The sequence below is a fragment of the Arachis hypogaea genome, chromosome 15 (assembly GCF_003086295.3).
Source record: "Arachis hypogaea cultivar Tifrunner chromosome 15, arahy.Tifrunner.gnm2.J5K5, whole genome shotgun sequence".
Classification (NCBI taxonomy): domain Eukaryota; kingdom Viridiplantae; phylum Streptophyta; class Magnoliopsida; order Fabales; family Fabaceae; genus Arachis; species Arachis hypogaea.
The window spans coordinates 47126776-47149224 of NC_092050.1; the positions used below are offsets into that span (position 1 = coordinate 47126776).

Genomic DNA, 22449 nt, shown 5'->3' on the forward strand with positions numbered 1-22449 from the left:
AATCAAGTCAAATTTTCAATTTAAAAATTCTATCTTTTTCAAATCTTTTTCAAAAATAAAATCTTTTTCATTTTTTCTTTCATATTTTCGAAAATTTCAAAATGATTTCAAAATCTTTTTCTTATTTTTTTGAAATTAATACAAAATATTTGATGTGATTGATTCAAAAATCTCAAGTTGTTACTTGCCTATTAAGAAAGGTTCAAATCTTTAAATTTTAGGATCATATCTTTTAGTTTCTTGTTAGTGAAGTAATCAACTTTAATTTTCAAAATCAAATCTTTGTAATTTGATGACAAGTCATCCTAGCCTAGTTTTACTAATCTTTTTCTTTGATTTTCAATAGGTTTTATGCACTTTCTTGCGCCACAAGTAAGTCAATTGGGTGGAATTTCATGTTTCCTTAGATTCAATCAACCATGGATGAATTGATGCATTTTCATGAGTTTTGTGCCATAATTGCTTAGATGACAAGAAAAAGAATAACTCTCATGATTATAGCATAGCTTTGATGCAATTGTTGATTGATGATAGGTGGAATAAAGCTTGGAAGAAGGTTGAAGAAAAAGGGATAGCAAGGGGAAAGAAAAAAAGGACTCACGTTTGAGCTAAAGTTTGCCGCAAACTTAAACTCAAACGTGAGGAAGATTACATATTCACCCTGGAGGCACACCAAGTTTGCGCCAACGTTTGCCTCAAACTTGAGGTCAAAAGTTGGCTTGAAGATTCTTCACCCATGAGAAGCAACGTTTGCGCCAACGTTTGCCTCAAACTTGAGGTCAAACGTTGGCGCCACAAGAACAAGCAAAAGCACCCCTGGAGCTTGGCAACGTTTGCGCCAACGTTTGCCTCAAACTTGAGGTCAAACGTTGGCGCCATTTTAGCATGGAAGAGCACTCTGTTTAATGCCTTGGAAAAGCCAACGTTTGCGCCAACGTTTACCTTAAACGTTAGGCCAAACGTTGGCCAAAAGAAATGCATGGGAGGAGCCACGTTTGAGCTCACGTTTAACCTCAAACGTTGAGCCAAACGTGGATGGCAGCAAATGGGGTTCTGCATGATGTTTAGTACGAAGTCGTTTGAGTCAACGTTTGCCTCAAACGTTGACTCAAACGTGAATGGTTCATGGCCCGGTTCACAAGTGAATTTCTTCCCAATACCAAGAGCAATCAACAGAGGCTATTATCAATCCAATTCCATCAAGACCAAGGGCCCAATTCAAGGCTTGAAGATCATTAGAAGAGAGTGTATAAATAGATTAGAATTTAAGTTTTTCGGGAGCTTCCCTTTTTAGAATTTTTCATACTTACAGTAAAGAGCTCATCTTTACATTTTTGAGTTGTTGCTTTTAGAATTTGAGAGTTCCTGGGAAGGAGAATTGAATTCTCTTCCTCTTGGTTGTTTTTGCTTTCCTTTCTACGCACTTTGTTTGAGTCTTGGTGATGACAAGTCATATTAGCCTAGTTTCACTAGCCTTTTTCTTTTGTTTTCAATTGATTTTATGCACTTTCTTAAGCCATAAGCAAGCCAATTGGGTAGATTTCCATGTTTCCTTTGATTCAATCAACCATGTATGAATTAATGCAATTTCATGAGATTTTATGCTATAATTGTCATATATTATGAAAGAATAACAAACTCATGATTTTGAGCAAAGCTTTGATGTGTTTGGTTGATTGATGATAGGTGAAAAGAGTTTTGAAGAAGGTTGAAGAAAGAAGGAATGGCTAGGAGCAAGAGAGAACAAAAAGCTTGAGCAAAAGTTTGCCCCAAACTTTAGCTCAAACTTTCAATTGAGTTGAAAACACTCCAGAAAAAAAAAAAAGCTTGAGCAAAAGTTTGACCTCAAACTTTAGCTCAAACTTTTGGGAGAAAAGCTTGAGCCAACGTTTGCCTCAAACTTTTTGGCAAACGTTGGCATCACAAAATCAATACCTGGAGGAAAAAGCTTGCGCCAACGTTTGAGGTCAAACTTTTGCTCAAACGTTGGCGCCACACTTGCACACCCTGGAGGAGAAAAGCTTGCGCCAACGTTTGCCTCAAGCTTTTTGGCAAACGTTGGCGCCACACACATTTACAAGGGGGCCAACGTTTGAGCAAAAGTTTGACCTCAAACTTTGGCTCAAATGTTGGTAGCAGCAAAGTGAAGCCATCTGGTGTAAAAAGTTTGAGTAAAAGTTTGCCTCAAACTTTTACTCAAACTTTTACTCAAGCTTTTATGTTTTTCAACCCGGTTCACAATGGATCTTTCTCCAACTCCAAGAGCAATCAACCAAGGCCTTTATCAACCCAATTCCATCAAGAAAAAAGGCCCAATTCAAGGCTTGAAGACCATTTGAAGAAAGTGTATAAATAGCTTAGGATTTAAGTTTTCAGGGGAGTTTTTTTCTTTCCTTTCAGAACTTTCTGTTTTAGTTTTGCTGAGAGCTTTTGGTTTTGGAATCATTTTGAGTTTCTGAGTTTCGGAGAGGAGAATTGAATTCTCTTCTTCTTAGTTTTCTTGTTTTTAATTTCAATTACATTTGTCTTGGATCTTGGGTTGAAGAATTGAGGAAATTCTGTCTCAATCTCACCTTGAGATCTCTCTGTCTCACTTTACTGTAACTTTTGGAATTTGAATTTGGTTTTGCTTCTTCTACTGCTTGATCTTTAAATTCTCTTGCAATTGATTTCTGGATTGGATCTAGGAAGGCATTGAGATCTAGACTTGGTTATCTAGTCTCTTGGGTCCTGAGATCTGAAATTCCCTTTTTATTTCTCTGTTGAACGCTTCTTCAAGCGATTTACATTTTCTGTTTGAGATCTACTGCAATTAAATCCATCTTTTACTTCCCTGCTTGTTGCAATTTTACTTTTTCTTGTTTAAATTCTGCAAATCCACTTCCCAATTCCCTTTACAATTCAAGCCATTTACATTTCTTGCACTTTAAGATTCTGCAATTTACATTTCTTGCAATCTAAGTTTCTGCAATTTACATTACTTGTTCTTTAAGATTCAGCTTATTTACTTTCTTTGCTCTATAATTTTCTGCAATCTATCCCTCTCCCTTTTAATTTCATGCAATTTAGCTTCTGTCGAATACAAACCACTCAAATCAACTCTTGATTCGCTTGACTAAATCAACCACTAAACTAAAATTGCTCAATCCTTCAATCCCTGTGGGATCGACCTTACTCCCGTGAGTTTTATTACTTGATTCGACCCGGTGCACTTGCCGGTTAGTTTTGTGTGTTTGGAATTCGTTTTTCGTTTTCCGAAAATACACATCAAGTTTTTGGCGCCGTTGCCGGGGATTGAAATAGATTGACAATGATTAAGTGAAGTGGAGATATAGATCAAGCACTTTTTCTTTTCTGTTTCTTTAATTTTTGACTAACCCACTAACTATTTGAATTTTTGCTTAAGCTAACTCAAACTTCATTCTAGCAATAGATTGAAGTGTCACTGGTTTTTGTGTGTTTCTTGTGTTTTGCTTGTATGTCAGATACAAGAAGAGAGATCCCCACCTTTCATGAAACTGACGAAAGAATCCTCCAAAGGCTAAGAAGAGAAGCAAGAGAAAAAAATGTTGCTGGAGAGGAAGAATCAGATGAAGAATATCATGAATTGGAGGAACACTCATCAAATCCAACAAATCCACCAGTGAGAATGGCCAACAACAATGGTCAACCCCAGAGGAGAGTCTTGGCTTCATATACACTTGCTAATCTAAGGCATTGTGGGAGTAGCATCCTTACCCCAAATGTCGATGCAAATAGCTTTGAATTGAAGCCCCAACTCATCACCTTGGTCCAGAACAACTGTTCCTATGGAGGAGGCCCCTTGGAAGATCCAAACCAGCACCTATCCACCTTCCTGAGGATATGTAACATAGTGAAGACCAATGGTGTGCATCCTGACAGTTACAAATTGCTGCTATTTCCATTTTCCCTCAAAGACAAAGCCACTCAATGGTTGGAATCCTTCCCAAGAGACAGCATCAACAACTGGGATGATCTAGTAACCAAGTTCCTTGCCAATTTTTACCCACCTCAAAGAGTTATTAGATTGAAGACTGAAGTACAAACATTCACACAAATGGATGCTGAACCCTTGTATGAAGCATGAGAATGATACAAAGCTCTAATCAGGAAGTGCCCTCCTGAGATGTTTAATGAATGGGATAAACTCCAAAATTTCTATGAAGGACTGACAATGAAAGCTCAAGAGGCACTTGAATATTCAGCAGGAGGCTCAATGCAACTCATGAAGACAGCTGAAGAGGCCCAAAACCTCATTGATATGGTGGCAAACAATCAATATTTCTTTGCTCATCAGAGACAACGCCAGCCATCACAAAGGAAAGGAGTGATGGAGTTGGAAGGAGTGGACTCAATTCTGGCTCAAAACAAAATGATGCAGCAGCAAATTCAACAACAATTTGATCAAATGGCCAAGAGGATTGATAGTCTCCAAGTTGCAGCAATCAACACAAGCCAATCATCAACCAAATGGGGGCAAAATGAAGAAAACCAAGAAGATCAGCAGCAGGAACAACCTCAATATGTGCACACCCAAAGCTGCGGCCAAAATGAAGTCTATGGTGACACCTACAATCCATCCTGGAAGAACCATCCAAACATAAGATGGGGAGATAACCACACTCAAAACCAGCAACCATGGCAACAAAATTCAAACCAAAACAACTCAAGAAACAACCAAAACCATAACCAGCAAAACACTAACCCCAATCCATATAGAAAACCCCAAAACAACCATCCAAATTCTAGCTACTGTCCACCCAATAACCAAACCACTAACCAAAACACCTACCATCAACCTTCAAAACCCCACAACCAGCCACAAACATCACAAGACACTCAAAGGATCTCCAACTTGGAGATAGTGATGGAAAAGATGATGAAGCACCAAGAGACAATGATGGAGAAACTCATGAAAAATCAAGAGATGGCAAGACAAGATCAAGAAGCAGCAAGAAAAGATCAAGAAGCAGCAAGAAAAGATCAAGCCCCAACAAGCAAAAACCAAGAAGCTTCAATCAGAAATCTCGAGAGGCATATGGAACAAATGGCTAAACAAATTACAGATGCATCCCCTAGTGCCACTCAAGACCACCCAAGGGACAAAGGAAAAGCTACAAAGTGGAAGGAGTGCAAAGCAATCATAGTGAAAAGTGAGAAGAAAGCCATCAATCAGGAAGAACACAACAGAGAAGTTCCACAAGAAGAGACAGAAGAGAGAAGTGAAGAGGATCAGAAAATCAAGAATGCAAAAAGCTCAAAGAGAGATAAGGACATCCTTGAAACACAACTACAAGAGAAGAAGGAAGGGGTGAAGCCACATATCCCCAAACTTCCATACCCTCAGAGGTTCAAAAAAGAGAATGAGGATAAGCAATACTCAAAGTTCCTGGACATATTCAAGACCCTCAGCATCAATATTCCTTTCTTAGAAGCACTTGAACAGATGCCAGTGTATGCCAAATTTATTAAGGAAGTGCTGACAAAGAAAAAGTCCCTAAAAGAAGGACAAATTGTTGAGATGACAATAGAATGTAGTGCTATTCTCCAAAGAGAGTTACCAGAGAAGAAAGATGATCCTGGGAGTTTTTATATACCTTGTGATGACAAGTCATCCTAGCCTATTTTAACTAGTCTTTTTCTTTTGTTTTCATTAGAATTATGCACTTTCTTGAGCTACAAGCAAGCTATTTGAGTAGATTTTCATGTTTCCCTTGATTGAATCAACCATATATGAATTCATGCCATTTCATGAGGTTTTATGCTATATTTGTTGCATATTATAAAAGAATGAATATCTCATGATTTTGAGCATAGCTTTGATGTGTTTGGTTGATTAATGATAGGTGAAGAAAGCTTGGAGAAAGGTTGAAGCAAGAAGGAATGGCTAGGAGTGAAGAGAGGACAATGGAATAAGTGAAATTGAACCAGGAAGCAAAAAGCTGGACCTAAAGTTAGCATCAAACTTTTGCACAAACTTTTGGTTGAAAAGTTAGCCCCCTAACTTGGAGTCTAACGTTGGAACTTGAAAATTCTCCCCTGGGCTCCAAAAGTTTGCGCCAACGTTAGCCCCCTAACTTTGAGGCTAACGTTGGCACATGAATTTCTCCCCTGGGCACCAAAAGTTTGCGCCAACGTTAGCCCCCTAACTTGGAGGCTAACGTTGGCATGAGAAACTCCTCCCTGGCTACCTAACGTTTGCGCCAACGTTAGACCCCTAACTTGGAGGCTAACGTTGGCACATGAAATTACAAGGGAGAGGAGCAAAAGTTTGCGCCAACGTTAGACCCCTAACTTGGAGGCTAACGTTGGCGCCACAAGCACACTAGGCAAGGCCAACGTTGGAGAATTGAATTCTCTTCTTCTTAGTTTTCTTCTTTTTAATTTCAATTACATTTGTCTTGGATCTTGGGTTGAAGAATTGAGGAAATTCTGTCTCAATCTCACCTTGAGATCTCTCTGTCTCACTTTACTGCAACTTTTGGAATTTGAATTTGGTTTTGCTTCTTCTACTGCTTGATCTTTAAATTCTCTTGCAATTGATTTCTGGATTAGATCTAGGAAGGCATTGAGATCTAGACTTGGTTATCTAGTCTCTTGGGTCCTGAGATCTGAAATTCCCTTTTTATTTCTCTGTTGAACGCTTCTTCAAGCGATTTACATTTTTTGTTTGAGATCTACTGCAATTAAATCCATCTTTTACTTCCCTGCTTGTTGCAATTTTACTTTTTCTTGTTTAAATTCTGCAAATCCACTTCCCAATTCCCTTTACAATTCAAGCCATTTACATTTCTTGCACTTTAAGATTCTGCAATTTACATTTCTTGCAATCTAAGTTTCTGCAATTTACATTACTTGTTCTTTAAGATTCAGCTTATTTACTTTCTTTGCTCTTTAATTTTCTGCAATCTATCCCTCTCCCTTTTAATTTCATGCAATTTAGCTTCTGTCGAATACAAACCACTCAAATCAACTCTTGATTCGCTTGACTAAATCAACCGCTAAACTAAAATTTCTCAATCCTTCAATCCCTGTGGGATCGACCTCACTCCTGTGAGTTTTATTACTTGATACGACCTGGTGCACTTGCCGGTTAGTTTTGTGTGTTTGGAATTCGTTTTTCGTTTTCCGAAAATACACATCACTTGGGTGTTGAGAATTGGGGAAATTATGTCTCAATCTCACCTTGAGATCTCTTGTTTACTCTTTCTGCACAATTTGTAACAACCCTAGTTTTTGAAAATTAAATAATTAATTATTTCTGATTTATTTTAAGAAAATTATTTTGCTAAAGGTAATTAAATAGAGTTTCATGATAATTAGAGTATAAATTAATTAGAATTTTTATATAATCTTTATTAGATATTTGGTATAATTGAAATTATAATTTTAATAATTGAATAATAAGAAAGAATTGTATAATTTAATTTAAATAAATTCTATTTTGAATGAATTATGTTATTAATTTGAACTCCTAGAAATTATTTTATTAGAAATTATTAGATTAATTTTTATAAATACTTTAAGTTTAAGTTAATTAATATTTATGTACAACTTTATTATAATTAATTATTTTATAAATTGAAATTAAAGTTTCAGAGATAGGAAAATAATAGAGATTTGTATGATTTAATCTAGAAAATTGATATTTGAATTTAAATTGTACTTTACAAAATATAATTAACTTGTTCATTTTATAATGTAAATTAGAAATAATTGATTGAACTTAGCAATATGATGAAAAATAATGTTCCTAAATATTTTTAATAAATTATATTTGATTTTAAAATTACTCTACCCTTCAATTTTATCAAAATATATATTCATATCTATCCATATTCTTTTATAAAATCCTAATTTCTAATCCCAAATTCCCAAATTGAATCAGAAACCCTAATTCCCAAATCTCAAAAACCCTAACCCTGGCCCCCTCACCACAGCCGCAGCCTTTCCTCAAACCCAAACGCCCCAGCGGACTCACCAAGCATGAGACACACATAGCAGCAGCCGTCACCCCCCCTAACCACCCTCTTCTTCACTCTCAGTGGCACACAATCAAACACACACACAGAGGAGAGCCCGCCGGCCAGGAAGGTTGCTGTCGCCGCTAACTGGTCGCCGTCGATCCCATCACTGGCGTCGTTGCCAGCCGTGCCATCAGAGAGAGAGAGATCGGGCAGAAAGGGGAGAAAGGGAGAGACGAGCGCAAACCAGATCGGGAGGGAGAAGGCGCCGTGTCTGGTAGCTACCGTCGCGTCGCCACCGTCGCCCTCACTGCACCGCCGTCGTCCTCGTCACAAAGCCAGCCGCCGCCACTTATAGCAATGTCAGAGAGATAGAACTCGCGAACAGAGGAGGAAGAAGTCTTCTGTCATCAACGCCACGTCTCATCACCGCTATTGCCGTCGATGGAAGTCGCTGCCGTCGCCAAACCACCGCGCCGCCGTAGCTATCCCCGAGAAGGTCGTTGGAGCTTGCTGAGGTCTGAAGCAATTCATCCATGTCAGTGCTCATTTTTATCCCCTGTTCTGCCTCTGCCACTGGGTTCTGTGAGTTGCCGGAGCTCTCTGCCACCAGGAGCCAACATTCGAGCTGCCCAGGAAACCACCATTAGAACCACTACTATTTTGGTAAGCTCTGCCCCCTGTTTCTGCTTCCTTGTCCTACCAATTTGTTTCTACCAATTTATTGTAAAATTACCTTGCCGCCGCCGTTACTGGAGGCAGCTGCCGGCTCTATTTGGAGATTCCTAGTGCCATTGGAGTCGCCGGGAACCAATATTGGAGCCGCTCTTGATGATTCTGATGATGCTACATAGGTCCCGAGCTGCTGTGTTGTTGCCAGAGGAAGGGAACTCATAGGAAAAACGTCACCGAGGCTGCTGATTGGTTTAATTGCATTGTTAATGCGACATTGAGGTAGGGGATTTAACGTTTTTCATTTAGAATGCCTACAAAGTTATTGGATAAGTATAAATGGTTAACAAAGGTTAAGAATTTCTTAATTAACATGAATGACTTGAAATGCATGTGGAATTAGTTGGTTGTTGTGATTATTCTGAGCTGTGATTGAATTTAGATGCTGTTGTGAATAATGATTAATTTAGTATAGTTTATTAAATTGAAATATGCCGAGTTAATTATTGAAAAGCTGTGGTATGGATAACTGATGAATTGAGTTTTGATCATTGCTGTGAATGTAATTAGTTTTGTTATTATGAGAGACTAATTGATAGAAATAAGCTTGGTTTGAGGTTGTGAAATTTGGAATAAGTTTGTTGATGTTTTAGTGCTTCAATTGGATTATTGAATTCAGGTTAAGGCTGCGAATGTCTTTGGGCTTTGTTGTGAGTGTTTGAAGTTGTAATTGATATTGTTTTCTCTGATGTGGATGGAATTGAGTTGAATTATAACTGTAGTTGGTGATTGATTTGATGATTGTGCGTACTGAATGTTGTAAGCGATAGAATAAATGGTGTTACTTTTATTGCTGAGCTTGCTGGTGTGAATTGATGAGTTATTGTGTGTTTGAGTGATGATGAGTGTATATGGAAAATTATGCTTGGCATAGTGTAGAAAAGAAAAGGTTTGATGATGCTTAAGTACTTGACATCGTTTGAATTATTGATTTTGGGCTCGTGGGCTGTGTTGGCAATGAAGACAATTTTGAATAACTGGAAAGAGGTTAAACGTGTGATTTTGGAAGGGTTATAAGTTCAAATGTGGTTTTTGGTAAGTAAGGTTGTTGAAAATGCTTAAGGCAGAATTTCTGCATACATGACAGTAGAAAGAATCAATTTCTGGGAGCATCCCAGGTCATATACTTGAATGAAACTATTTTTTCATGAAACTCTACTGTGTTTTGAGCATCTCATAAAAAATTCAGAATTTATTGATGAGTATTTTGGGAGAAATGAATTTTTGAAGATTGATGGTTTCTGCAGAAAATTCTGTTTCTTTACTGCAGAAGCACCAACTTCCAACTCACTTAGCTTTCAATTCTGGTAAGTATTTGAGCTGAAACCAACGGCATTTTCAAGCTTCCTGTGTCCACAATCTTCATTTTAAATTTCATGTCAATATCCTATTTAACCAAGTAGATATGTTGAAAAGAGTATGGATAACTCACTGGATTTTGGAAACCGAATTCTAAAAGGCCTGGCTGTGTTTCTCACTTCATAACTTTTTCATATGACATGGTATTAATCTGGAATTTGATTCAATAAAAAGCTAAAAGAGTCTTGTTTGAGGTCGTGAATTTTGAAAGGCATTGGGTGAAAACTGGATTTTTAAGAAATTTATCAAACTTACTACTTGCTGCTGTTTTTCTGCATTTGCTTAGGAAACAATAACAGAATTATAAGAGAGATGGTATAAGTTTTTATTGTGACCAAATTACCTCAACACCAAGTTTCTTGGAATACTAGTTTATTGAGTTTAATTTTGAAAGAATCCTATGATAAGTGAAAGTTTGTTACGAATTGATGAGGTGAAAGTTGAATTGATGGGTTATGTGGGAATTGTGGGTTATGACCGAACTGTTGGCTATTATAAATTGTGAATTTTCTGACTGATTTGAGAACCTCTTATTTGGTAGTTGTTGAGGAAAGGGGGAGACTTGTTGAGAAAGAGGGAACCCGTAAGGGTGGCTAAGTCCGAGTTTTAGGGGAGGTGCTTGCGAAATTTTATAAAATTTGAGGTTTTATTTGAGAAGTTATTTTAGAAGATTTGGATTTGAAAAATGATTATTTAAGTTTTATTTGATTACTTCTAATGAGAGGCTATGTTTTGAAAGGTGTTTAATGAAATTAAAATAAATGATTTTCTTGAGTCTTTTGATAGAGGACTAAACTGAAAAATAGTTTTAAAGTTGGCTTGACTCAAGGTTGCTAAAGCAGAGATTATGAACTGAATTGATGATTGAGATTTTTGTGAACGAATGCTTGAGAAAGTTAAGAAAGGTTTAAGAAAATATGTTAAGGATTTAAAGGGAAAAGAGAATGGGGAACTGATATATGGATTGTTGAGTTTTAGAAAGGAAAATGAAAAGTGATAAAATACGGGAAAAACCCCACGAACTGTTAGTTGTTTAACTACGGGGAAAATCCATGAATTGATAATTGGTAAAATTTGGGAAGTACCCAGGAACTGAATGATCATTGATCTCGGGGAAAACCTATAGACTGTTATTTGTTTTATATGCGGGAAATGATGCGGGTGGAAACTGTCTCTCAACAAATTTCCTTCGGCAAGTGTACCGAATTTGTTGTCAAGTAAAAACTCACAATAGAGTGAGGTCGAATCCCACAGGGATTGATTGATCAAGCAACTTTAATTAGAAGAATGTTCTAGTTGAGCAAATCCAGAATTTGGGTTGAGAGTTGCAGAAAATAAAATGGCGGGAATGTAAATAATAGAAAAGTAAATGCTAAAATTAAAGGACTCGAAGTAATTGACTGAAAGTAAATTGCAGAATTGTAAATGGGAATGGGGGATTTGCTCATAAAAGTAAATGGCAGAAATTAAAGAGAATGGGTAAGATCAGAGATGGGGAGTTCATTGGGCTTAGGAGATATTGCAATCCTCCGGATCAAGTTCATTTTCATCTCTTCCTCAATCAATGCACTCATTGATCTCCTTGGCAATCTTAATTGATTGAATTACAAATTCAATCTCTCAAAATCTTGATCAATAGCCAATTCCTTGGTCAATTGCTCATGAGAAGAGATGAAGTATGGTCACTGATTATACCACATTTATTTCCCAAATCAAGTATTGAGAGGTTTATAGTCACATACCCATTCAAACCCAATTTGGTCCAGCATGAGAAAGCATTTCTAGCTTGATCTCTTCATTCATCTTTCAAGGTTCAAAAGAGATCCAAGTTTGAATAGCTTCTTTTCCAAGATAACTACCCAATTGGATGAAGATCGAAAGCTTTCAAGTAAAATCAAGAGAAAAGATAGAAGAAGAATAATGAAAATTAGTATTGATCCATCAAATTACAACAGAGCTCCCTAACCCAATGAAAGGGGTTTAGTTGTTCATAGCTCTAGAAAATGAAAACAAAGATGGAGAATACATCATAAAACTAGAAAATGCAGAGAAGGTAAAATACAGAGAGTAGTTCTCTTTTTCAACTTTTTTGAACCCCTCAATAATTCAAAGCTACTCCTATATATACTACTTTTCTCAGCTTCTAGTTGGCTCTTCAAGTCTTGGGCCTTTGGATCTTGAGTTTGAAGCAGTTCTCTTCTTCATTTGGGCTTGGCTTTATTTGCAGAGAGAAAGTGTGAAGTAGGCAGAGACTTTAGCTCAGGACATTAGGGTGTTAACGTTCAGTGAAAATATGAGTTCGAGAACATTAGTGACAATCAACTTTGTCACTAACGTTCCTAAGTAAAAGCCACGTTAACTTCAACCTTAGTGGCACAAACGTTGCCACTAACGTTGCCTCTAAGTCCTTCGCACACGTTATTGAGACTTAACATTCCCAATAACTTTGAAAAGCCCCCTTTGTTCCCACGTTAGAGCCCACGTTAACTTAGTTAACGTGGCTCTTTAACGTGGGCTTGCCATCCTTCGAGAACGTTAGTGACACTCAACATTGTCACTAACGTTCCAAGGTGCCCCTATGTCTCACGTTAGAGTCCACGTTAACTAGGTTAACGTGGCTTCTAACGTGGCCATGCTTAGCCATCCCCAACGTTAGTGACAATGTTGGGTGTCACTAACGTTGGCTCATCATTCACTCATCAACATTAGCTTCCACGTTAACTAAGTTAACGTGGGAGTTAACGTGGCTCTTAGTGGCTTGTGTGGCTCCTTCCAACGTTAGTGACAATGTTGAGTGTCACTAACGTTGGCCATCATCCTCTTTCTCACACGTTAGCCTCCACGTTAACTAAGTTAACGTGGAAGTTAACGTGGCTCCTTGGGGGGTTGTGTGGTTGCTTCCAACGTTAGTGACAATGTTGGGTGTCACTAACGTTGTCGACCACTCTTGCTTCTTACGTTAGCTACCACGTTAACCAAGTTAACATGGGGGTTAATGTGGTATGTTTCTCCTTAGGCCAACGTTAGTGACAATGTTGAATGTCACTAACGTTGGCGTTTCTTCCCCCTTTTAACGTTAGAGGCCACGTTAACTAAGTTAACGTGGACTCTAACATGGCCACTTGTGAGGATTTGCCAACGTTAGTGACAATGTTAAGTGTCACTAACGTTGGCTCAACTTCCCCTCTCCACGTTAGAGTTCACGTTAACTTAGTTAACGTGACTCTTAACGTGGTCAATGATGGCTTCAAGAGCGTTATTGACAATCACTTTTCTCATTAACTTTGCAAGTTACCTCCCATTCCTTGCTTCCTTTGGTCCTGAAATCAAGCAATAGAGTGCATCAAAGTTCTAGTACAAGTCATGGGTAATGCAGCATACAATTTGTCACTAAACTGATGCAAAATCTTCATGAAATAATGTAAAATGCACAATGTATGCTTGAATCAAGGTGTAAGTGAATATCTACCCAAAACTAGCTTATTTCCTAAGAGAATGCATGAAACTAACCTAAAAACAGTAAAGAAAAGGTCAGTGAAACTGGCCAAGATGCCCTGGCATCACAACACCAAACTTAAAGCTTGCTTGTCCCTAAGCAAGTACTGGAACAAGAGAATGATGAATGGAATGCCAAGAGCAATGAGTCATTTTTGTGGAAGTCATATCACTGATTTTATGGTGGTTTCATGCATAGCAACTTAGGTTCATTCCTTTACTGGCTTTCAGACCTTTATCATGTCCTAAAACACTCACTTTGCTTACATCCCATGAGACTTTTATTCATTGATCCCTTTATTGTCATTTCAGAGCTTATTGGTGTTCTTAGGCTAAGTGCTCTGTAAGGGGGAAAGTTTTTAAGATAAGCTTTCAGCCAACACTCCCGAACCAGTTGGTTCAAGGTGCTAGGTGTTGAAGCACCCCTAAGGACTTACTCCCTCAAGTCTCTCCCCCATACATACACACCACAGGCATATAGTTCATTTATTTTCCTTCTTGAGACCTTGGTGTCCAGCACCTCTTTAGGTTACTAAGTGCTCTGTAGTGAGGGTTACTCTTGATAATGGACTTTCAGCTGATAATCTCGGGTTAGTTATCCCAAGTTACCAAGTGATAAAGCACCCCTAAGAGCTTATTCATCCAAGTAGATCCCTCACACAGGAATACCACAGACACATATCTTATATAAGATCAAAACCATTGGTGCCTAGCCTTATTGCTTACTCTTTTTCTTTTGTTTTTCCACTTTCATTATTCTTTTCTCTTTCTCTTATTAGGATCTTGTCATATACTTAGTCTCATGAGTATATTCAAAGCTAAGTATTTAGGCCAGATAGTTGTCATCCCACCTTATGGTTGAACCAACTTAGCTAACTTATGATCATACCACAAACTCATGAATGTACTCCATAGTATGAACTCCACTCTGGTCTTTTGAAACATAAACATTCTCTCTTCATTTAATTCAAAAGGAACAAGCATACAAGTAAGTAAAGTAAGGATGCAGTGACATAAAGACTAGCACACAGAGACCTTCTTCAATACCAAAGACTTAAAAGACAGAATTGAAAAAGGTTTAAACATAACATGGAAGCAAGTTCTATTTCATACAAGATCTTCCTTATTTAAAACATAGAGAAACGTGGAATAAAGAAGGAACTCCACCACCTTTTACTGTTGTGGATGTCCATGCTCTTTTCCTTGCTTGTCCTCCTTGTTTCCTCTTGCATTTCCTCGCATCCGTTCCAATCTTGCTTGCTTCCAATCCTCAAGTGCCTTCTTCAATGACTCATGACTCTCTTCTACCCTTTGTCTTTCCTCTCGTGCTAATTCATCCTTCATTTCTTCATACCTGGCTATTCTTGGATGCAATATTGGCAGCTGTCCCACTAAGTAGCCAAGCCTGGCTTGAGTGTTTATGTGATGTCCTGTCTCGCTCATGTAAACTCCTTCTGCGAATGCCCTTTGCTCGTCCAATAGTTCTGCCTGTTCTATTTGTCTTTGATGCATCTCATGTATGTGTGCCCCTTGATGTGCTTGGATGTTGATTAGCCTCTGGATGGATTCTTGTTGCTCATTTTGCCTTTGTTCCATCCTGTTGAATGTTTCTCCCCATTGTTGTCCTTGACTTAGTTGCTGTTCCATTATTTGCCTCTGCCACTCACCTTGCTGAGTCATCCATCTTGAGAGTGCTTCCTCTTGCTGTCCCATCATCTGTAATTGAAGCTCTTTCTGTGCTCCTTGGCTTTCCAAATATTGTCTGGACAAGCCATTAATGGCTTCCTGCAATTGGTGCATGTCCAAGGTCTGTGGTGCTTGCCCCTCTAAGACTTGTCCTTCCACTACTTGAGGGGCTGTTCTCTTCCTTTGCTTCCGTTGAGGCAGGGGGGATGCTGCAGCATTCATCCTTCGTACAGTTATTGGGATGCCTTCCTTTATCCACACGAGGTCCTCATCTTCAAAAACCACCCCAGCTTTCTTGCATATTCGGTAAATAGTGCTGGGGTAACCTATTGTTCCTCTTGAGTCGCTTTTCTCTGCCATCTTTCTAATGCCTTCAGCTATGAGTTCATGGACCTTGATTTCTCCTCCCTTCAGTATACAGTGCACCATTGTGGCTCTCTTGACATTCATTCCCGAGTTGTTTGCAGCTGGGAGAATAGACCTTCTCACTAGCTCAAACCACCCCTTGGCTTCAGGAGTGAGATCTGTTCTCTTCATGAACTTTGGTTTATTTCCCGCACCCCTTTCCCAGTCAGCTCCTGGTACACAAATATCTTGCAGAATCTGGTCATAATTGGGGTTGTCCAATCTTGAGTGATAGCTTTCTTCTTCAAACTGTATAGACCGTAGCATCAATGCCCTCATGACACTCATGGGACCAAAGTCCACCATCTTTCCTCTCACAAATCTTGTATAGGACTCATCCTTCTTATCATATCGAACAGCATTTGCATAAAATTCTCTTATGAGGTTTGCATTCACCTTAATGACCAAGTCAGTGAGGAGCTCCCATCTTCTCCTTTCTATCTTCTCTGTGATTTCGGGGCACTAAGTCTTTTTAACTTGAAATTCCAGCTCATAAATGATTTCCTTATCAACCATCCACCCGTATTGCAATGCATGATGCAAGCTTCTAAATCTCTTTTCATCATATGGGTGTTCTTCCATGGGTTCCTTTACCTTCCTTCTTTTAGAACCCGAAGATGCCATGAATGATAGTTAATATGTGAAGGTGGCAAAGTTGTGGAGATTTTTGGTTGTTTAGAGTTTTATTGCAATGAAGAGAGTGAGGTGGGAAAAAGGTTTTTAATGGGGTAGGGAGTGTCTTGTACCGAAATAGAGAGTGGTGAAGAGTGGGTAATGACAATGAAGGTGGGTACGGAACAAGGGTCATTTATATAGAGAAGTTGTGAGAGAATGGAGGGTGTGGATTGATGGGGTGGTTACTTGATGGACGGTTGGGGTGATGCATGGATAAAAGACAAGGATCATCACTTTATGAATGAGATTGCTCGGTCTTTTAGGGGTCCCATTTTTCCAATGTTGCATGGCAACATTTTCCAATGCATTCCCATTTCGGAACAAGTGTGTAGTCCTTCCTTTTGTGGTGTCCGAACCTTCTTTGTTTAACTGTCCAATCACTCTCCTTTAACGACCCTTTCCGTTTTCCTATAAGAATTAAAATAAGGAAAAAAATCAAACTCTATGGCTAGAATAATAAAGAGAAAAAAAATAGTTTGTATATTTATGAATTTCAACTAGCCAACTACTTGTGTATCCTTATAGGCAGATTGATGGCACCTTGGGGTGACACCAAACTTAGTTTGGAGCACTGTGATGAAAAGTTTTTTTCAAAGCTCCAAGAGTTCTGCTTTGAACACCAAACTTGTTCTTCACTATATACTGCATGATAAAGATTTCACCAAGTGTTTGTCAAGTTTGGGTTGAAATTCATAAACATTGCTTTTTTTTTTTCACTATTTTCTAAAAACATATAAAACATGGGTTGCCTCCCATGAAGCGCTTCTTTAGCATCATTAGCTTGACGTTTTCCCTCATCACGGTGGTTGGTAGTGCTTAAAGTCCTCCCCTCTTGCTGTGGACTTATATCCATTGGTTGGATCAATGATTTCTGCATGTTCCAGGGAAAGAACTCTATTGATAGTGCAGACCTTAAGTAACTGAGATGGTACAGTTGGGAGATTAGGGAGAATATCTGGGAAGTAAGCTGAGACAACTCTATCCCCTGGAGAGAAGTCTTTCGTAGGGATCTTCTTGTTCCTCCACCTCCTTGGTACCTTCTTCTTTGTTTCTTTTGAGGTTGTCTTGCCCTCGGTGACCTCTTTTTCTAAAGGAGTTGTGATGATGTCTTTACCTGCCTCTAGAGGTTTAGGTTCCTCCAACTTTTCTTTGAGCTGTGGCAATTGCTGTTTTTCTTGTTTGTCAATTAAGGGGATCTCAGAATGAACTGGCTGTGCTTCAGTGCTTGTTTCCTCTTTCAGTGTTTCATTATCATCTGTGCTTAGTTCCTTGTCCTCTTGATCTGTTTCTTGTGAGAGTTTGAAAACATTGAAGCTGAGTCGTTCATCATGGATTCTCAATATTAGCTCCCCTTTCTCTACATCGATAAGTGCTCTGGCCATAGCTAGGAATGGCCTTCCCAATATGATTGGGTGAGTGTGACTCTCTTCCATGTCCAGGATGACAAAGTCTGTTGGGAGAAAGTATTTCCCAACCTTTAGCAACACATTTTCCACCACTCCTATTGCTTGCTTTTGAGTTTTGTCAGCCAGTCTGATGATTACATCTGTGGGCATTATCTCATTGATCTGCAGCTTCTTCACCAGGGATAAGGGCAATAAGTTGATGCTGGCCCCCAAATCACATAGTGCTCTATCGAACATAGTTTCACCTATGGCACAAGGGATGTGAAAACTCCCTGGGTCTCTTCTTTTTGTAGGCAACTGAGGTTGAATAAGGGCACTACATTCCTTGTTCATCACTATAGTCTGGCCTCCTTTGAGTGAGCTTTTCCTGGGAAGAAATTCCTTCATATACTTGATGAATGTAGGCATTTGTTGAATTACCTTGATGAATGGTATGTTTACATGCAGAGATGCAAACAAGTCTAGGAATCTTGAGTATATTCTCTTTCCCACAGCACCATTGAGCAGTTGAGGGAAGGGTGCATAGAGCTTCAGCAGCTCTTGTTGTGAGATTTCTGGTTCTTGGTGATCTATATCCTCCTCCTTTGTTGAGTTGTCTTCAGGTTGTTCGAAAAGTTTCCCTTGCTTGTCTTCAGTCTCTTGATCACTTGTAGTGACCATTTTGCAATCTTCCCATCTTACTTTCTTTGCTTCTCCTTTGGGGTTTTTCTCTGTGTCACTTGGGAAGCTATCAGTAGGTTTGGAAATCTTCTCAGCTAAACATCCCACTTGGAATTTGATGCCAGGGCATCTTGGCCAGTTTTACTGACCTTTTCTTTACTGTTTTTAGGCTAGTTTCATGCATTTTCTTAGGAAATAAGCTAGTTTTGGGTAGATATTAACTTACACCTTGATTCAAGCATACATTGTGCATTTTACATTATTTCATGAGGATTTTACATGAGTTTAGTGACAAATTATATGCTGCATTGCCCATGACTTGGACTAGAACTTTGATGCGCTCTATTCCTTTTTTTCAGGACCAAAGGAAGCAAGGAATGGGAGGTAACTTGCAAAGTTAATGAGAAACGTGATTGCCAATAACGCTCTCGAAGCCATCATTGACCACGTTAAGAGTCACGTTAACTAAGTTAACGAGAACTCTAACGTGGAGAGGGGAAGTTGAGCCAACGTTAGTGACACTTAACATTGTCACTAACGTTGGCAAATGCTCATAAGTGGCCACGTTAGAGTCTACATTAACTTAGTTAACGTGGCCTATAACGTTAGAAGGGGGGAGAAACGCCAACGTTAGTGACATTCAACATTGTCACTAATGTTGGCCTAAGGAGAAACATACCACGTTAACTCCCACGTTAATTTGGTTAACGTGGGAGCTAACGTAAGAAGCAAGAGTGGTCGACAACGTTAGTGACACCCAACATTGTCACTAACGTTGGAAGCAACCACACAACCCCCCAAGGAGCCACGTTAACTTCCACGTTAACTTAGTTAACATGGAAGCTAACGTTGATGAGTGAAAGAAACGCCAATGCTAGTGACATTCAATATTGTCACTAACGTTGGGGATGGCTAAGCATGGCCACGTTAGAAGCCACGTTAACTTAGTTAACGTGGACTCTAACATGAGACATAGGGGAACCTTGGAACGTTAGTGACAATGTTGAGTGTCACTAACGTTCTCGAAGGATGGCAAGCCCACGTTAAAGAGCCACGTTAACTAAGTTAACGTGGGCTCTAACGTGGGAACAAAGGGGGCTTTTCAAAGTTATTGGGAATGTTAAGTCTCAATAACGTGTGCGAAGGACTTAGAGGCAATGTTAGTGGCAACGTTTGTGCCACTAACGTTGAAGTTAATGTGGCTTTAACTTAGGAACATTAGTGAGAAAGTTGATTGTCACTAACGTTCTCGAACTCATATTTTCACTAAACGTTAACACCCCTAACGTCCTAAGCTAAAGTCTCTGCCCACTTTACACTTTCTATCTGCAAGCAAAGCCAAGCCCAAATGAAGAAGAAAACTGCTTCAAACTCAAGATCCAAAGGCCCAAGACTTGAAGAGCCAACTAGAAGCTGAGAGAAGTAGTATATATAGGAGTAACTTTGAATTGTTGAGGGTTCTAAAAGAAAGTTGGAAAAGGGAATTACTCTCTGTATTCTACCTTCTCTACATTTTCTAGTTTTATGATGTATTCTCCATCTTTGTTTTCATTTTCTAGAGCTATGAACAACTAAATCCCTTTCATTGGGTTAGAGAGCTCTGTTGTAATTTGATGGATCATTACTAACTTTCATTATTCTTCTTCTATCTTTTCTCTTGATTTTACTTGAAAGCTTTCGATCTTCATCCAATTGGGTAGTTATCTTGGAAAAGAAGCTATTCAAACTTGGATCTCTTTTGAACCTTGAAAGAGGAATGAAGAGATTAGGCTAGAAATGCTTTCTCATGCTGGACCAAATTGGGTTTGGATGGGTATGTGACTATAACCCTCTCAATACTTGATTTGGGAAATGCATGTGGTATAATCAGTGACCATACTTCATCTCTTCTCATGAGCAATTGACCAAGAAATTGGCTATTGATCAAGATTTGAGAGATTGAATTTGTAATTCAATCAATTAAGATTGCCAAGGAGATTAATGAGTGCATTGATTGAGGAAAAGATGAAAATGAACTTGATCCGGAGGATTGCAATATCTCCTAAGCCCAATGAACTCCCCATCTCTGATCTTACCCATTCTCTTTAATTTCTGCCATTTACTTTTATGAGCAAATCCCCCATTCCGATTTACAATTCTGCAAATTTACTTTCAGTCATTTACTTCCAGTCCTTTAATTCTAGCATTTACTTTTCTGTTATTTACATTCCCACCATTTTATTTTTTGCAACTCTCAACCCAATTTCTGGATTCGCTCAACTAGAACATTCTTCTAATTAAAGTTGCTTGATCAATCAATCCCTGTGGGATTCGACCTCACTCTATTGTGAGTTTTTACTTGACGACAAATTCGGTACACTTGCCGAAGGAAATTTGTTGAGAGACAGTTTCCACCCGCATCAAGTTTATGGCGCCGTTGCCGGGGATTGATTGTGCATTAGCAATGATTAAATTGGAAGATCACTAGATTGAGCATTTTTATTTTGTGAATTTCATTTTCTGTTTGAGTGATTTACTTTTTGTTTTAGTTAAACTTCTTCCCTTCCTCCTCTACTTTTTTGTTTTTTCTTTGTTATTTTCAATTCTGTTTGCTAACCCACTAACTATTTGATATATTGCATCACCCACAACTAACAGTAATTCTGACAAAAATACTTTCTGCACCTATCTTTTCTTGCTTGCACTTGATGGTTGTATGACAGGGAGAAGAAGCGGGACTTCAACTTCCTTCGATTCTGAACCTGAGAGGACCTTCCTTAGATTAAGGAGGGAGGCAAGAGGAAAGAAAGTGGTTGGTGCTGAGGAAGAGGAGGAATTCTTTGAACCAAACATGGAAGACAACATGGAAAACCATCATGAAGAAGAGGATCACAACCATGGGGGAGAAGGTAGAGCAAATCATGCTGGGAAGGATAGAAGAGTTTTGGGCTCTTACATCAATCCAAACCCAGGCAATTGTGGAAGTAGCATCCAAAAGCCAACAATCCATGCCAACAACTTTGAACTTAAACCACAGCTCATCACCCTTGTTCAGAACAACTGTTCGTTTGGAGGAGGTGTTCAAGAAGACCCCAATCAACATTTAACCACCTTCCTGAGAATATGTGACACAGTGAAGTCTATTGGTGTTCATCCTGACGCTTATAGACTACTCTTATTTCCATTCTCACTCAGGGACAAGGCAGCCAAGTGGCTGGAATCTTTTCCAAGGGAAAGCTTGACAACTTGGGAAGACGTGGTGAACAAATTCTTAGCAAGATTTTACCCTCCTCAACGAATCAATAGGCTAAGAGCTGAGGTCCAAACTTTCAGGCAACAAGATGGTGAGACTCTATATGAAGCATGGGAGAGGTTTAAAGACCTAACAAGGAGGTGCCCACCAGATATGTTCAACGAATGGGTGCAGCTGCACATTTTCTATGAAGGGCTCTCTTATGAGTCAAAGAAGGCCGTAGACCATTCATCCGGAGGATCTTTGAACAAGAAGAAGACTATTGAGGAAGCCATAGATGTTATTGAAATAGTAGCAGAGAACGACTACTTCTATGCTTCCGAAAGAGGGAACACAAGAGGAGTAATGGAGCTAAACAATGTAGATGCTCTGTTGGCCCAAAACAAGCTCATTACCCAGCAGCTGGCTGACCTCACCAAGAAGATGGAGAGGAACCAAGTAGCAGCAATCTCCACTTCATCAACAACCTAAGAAGGAGTGAATGAAGAAGCAGAGGGTAGTCAGGAGCAAGCCAACTACATTGGGAATTCACCAAGGCAAAAGTATGATCCATACTCCAAGACCTACAACCCTGGATGGAGAAACCACCCAAACTTTGGGTGGGGAAGTCAGCAAGATCAAAACCAAGACCAAAGACGTTACAACTCCAACAACAATGCAGCTCACCAACAATTCACACAGAGGACATCTCAACACCCCCACGACAACACTTCTCCACAAGCCTATCAAAACCAAAACAGCACATCTGCTCCGAATCACCCATCAATTGATGACAAGCTCTCTAAGATTGAAACCCTACTTGAAGGAGTATGCA

The 22449-nt window shown here is 39.1% G+C and overlaps 1 non-coding gene across 1 annotated transcript; it reads right to left on the reverse strand.

Annotated features, from left to right (window-relative positions):
- Positions 1-21686: 21686 nt before the first annotated feature.
- On the reverse strand, positions 21687-21793 carry LOC112752881 (small nucleolar RNA R71). Its single transcript, XR_003177290.1, has one exon. It is a non-coding gene; the product is annotated as a small nucleolar RNA R71 (small nucleolar RNA).
- Positions 21794-22449: the final 656 nt, after the last annotated feature.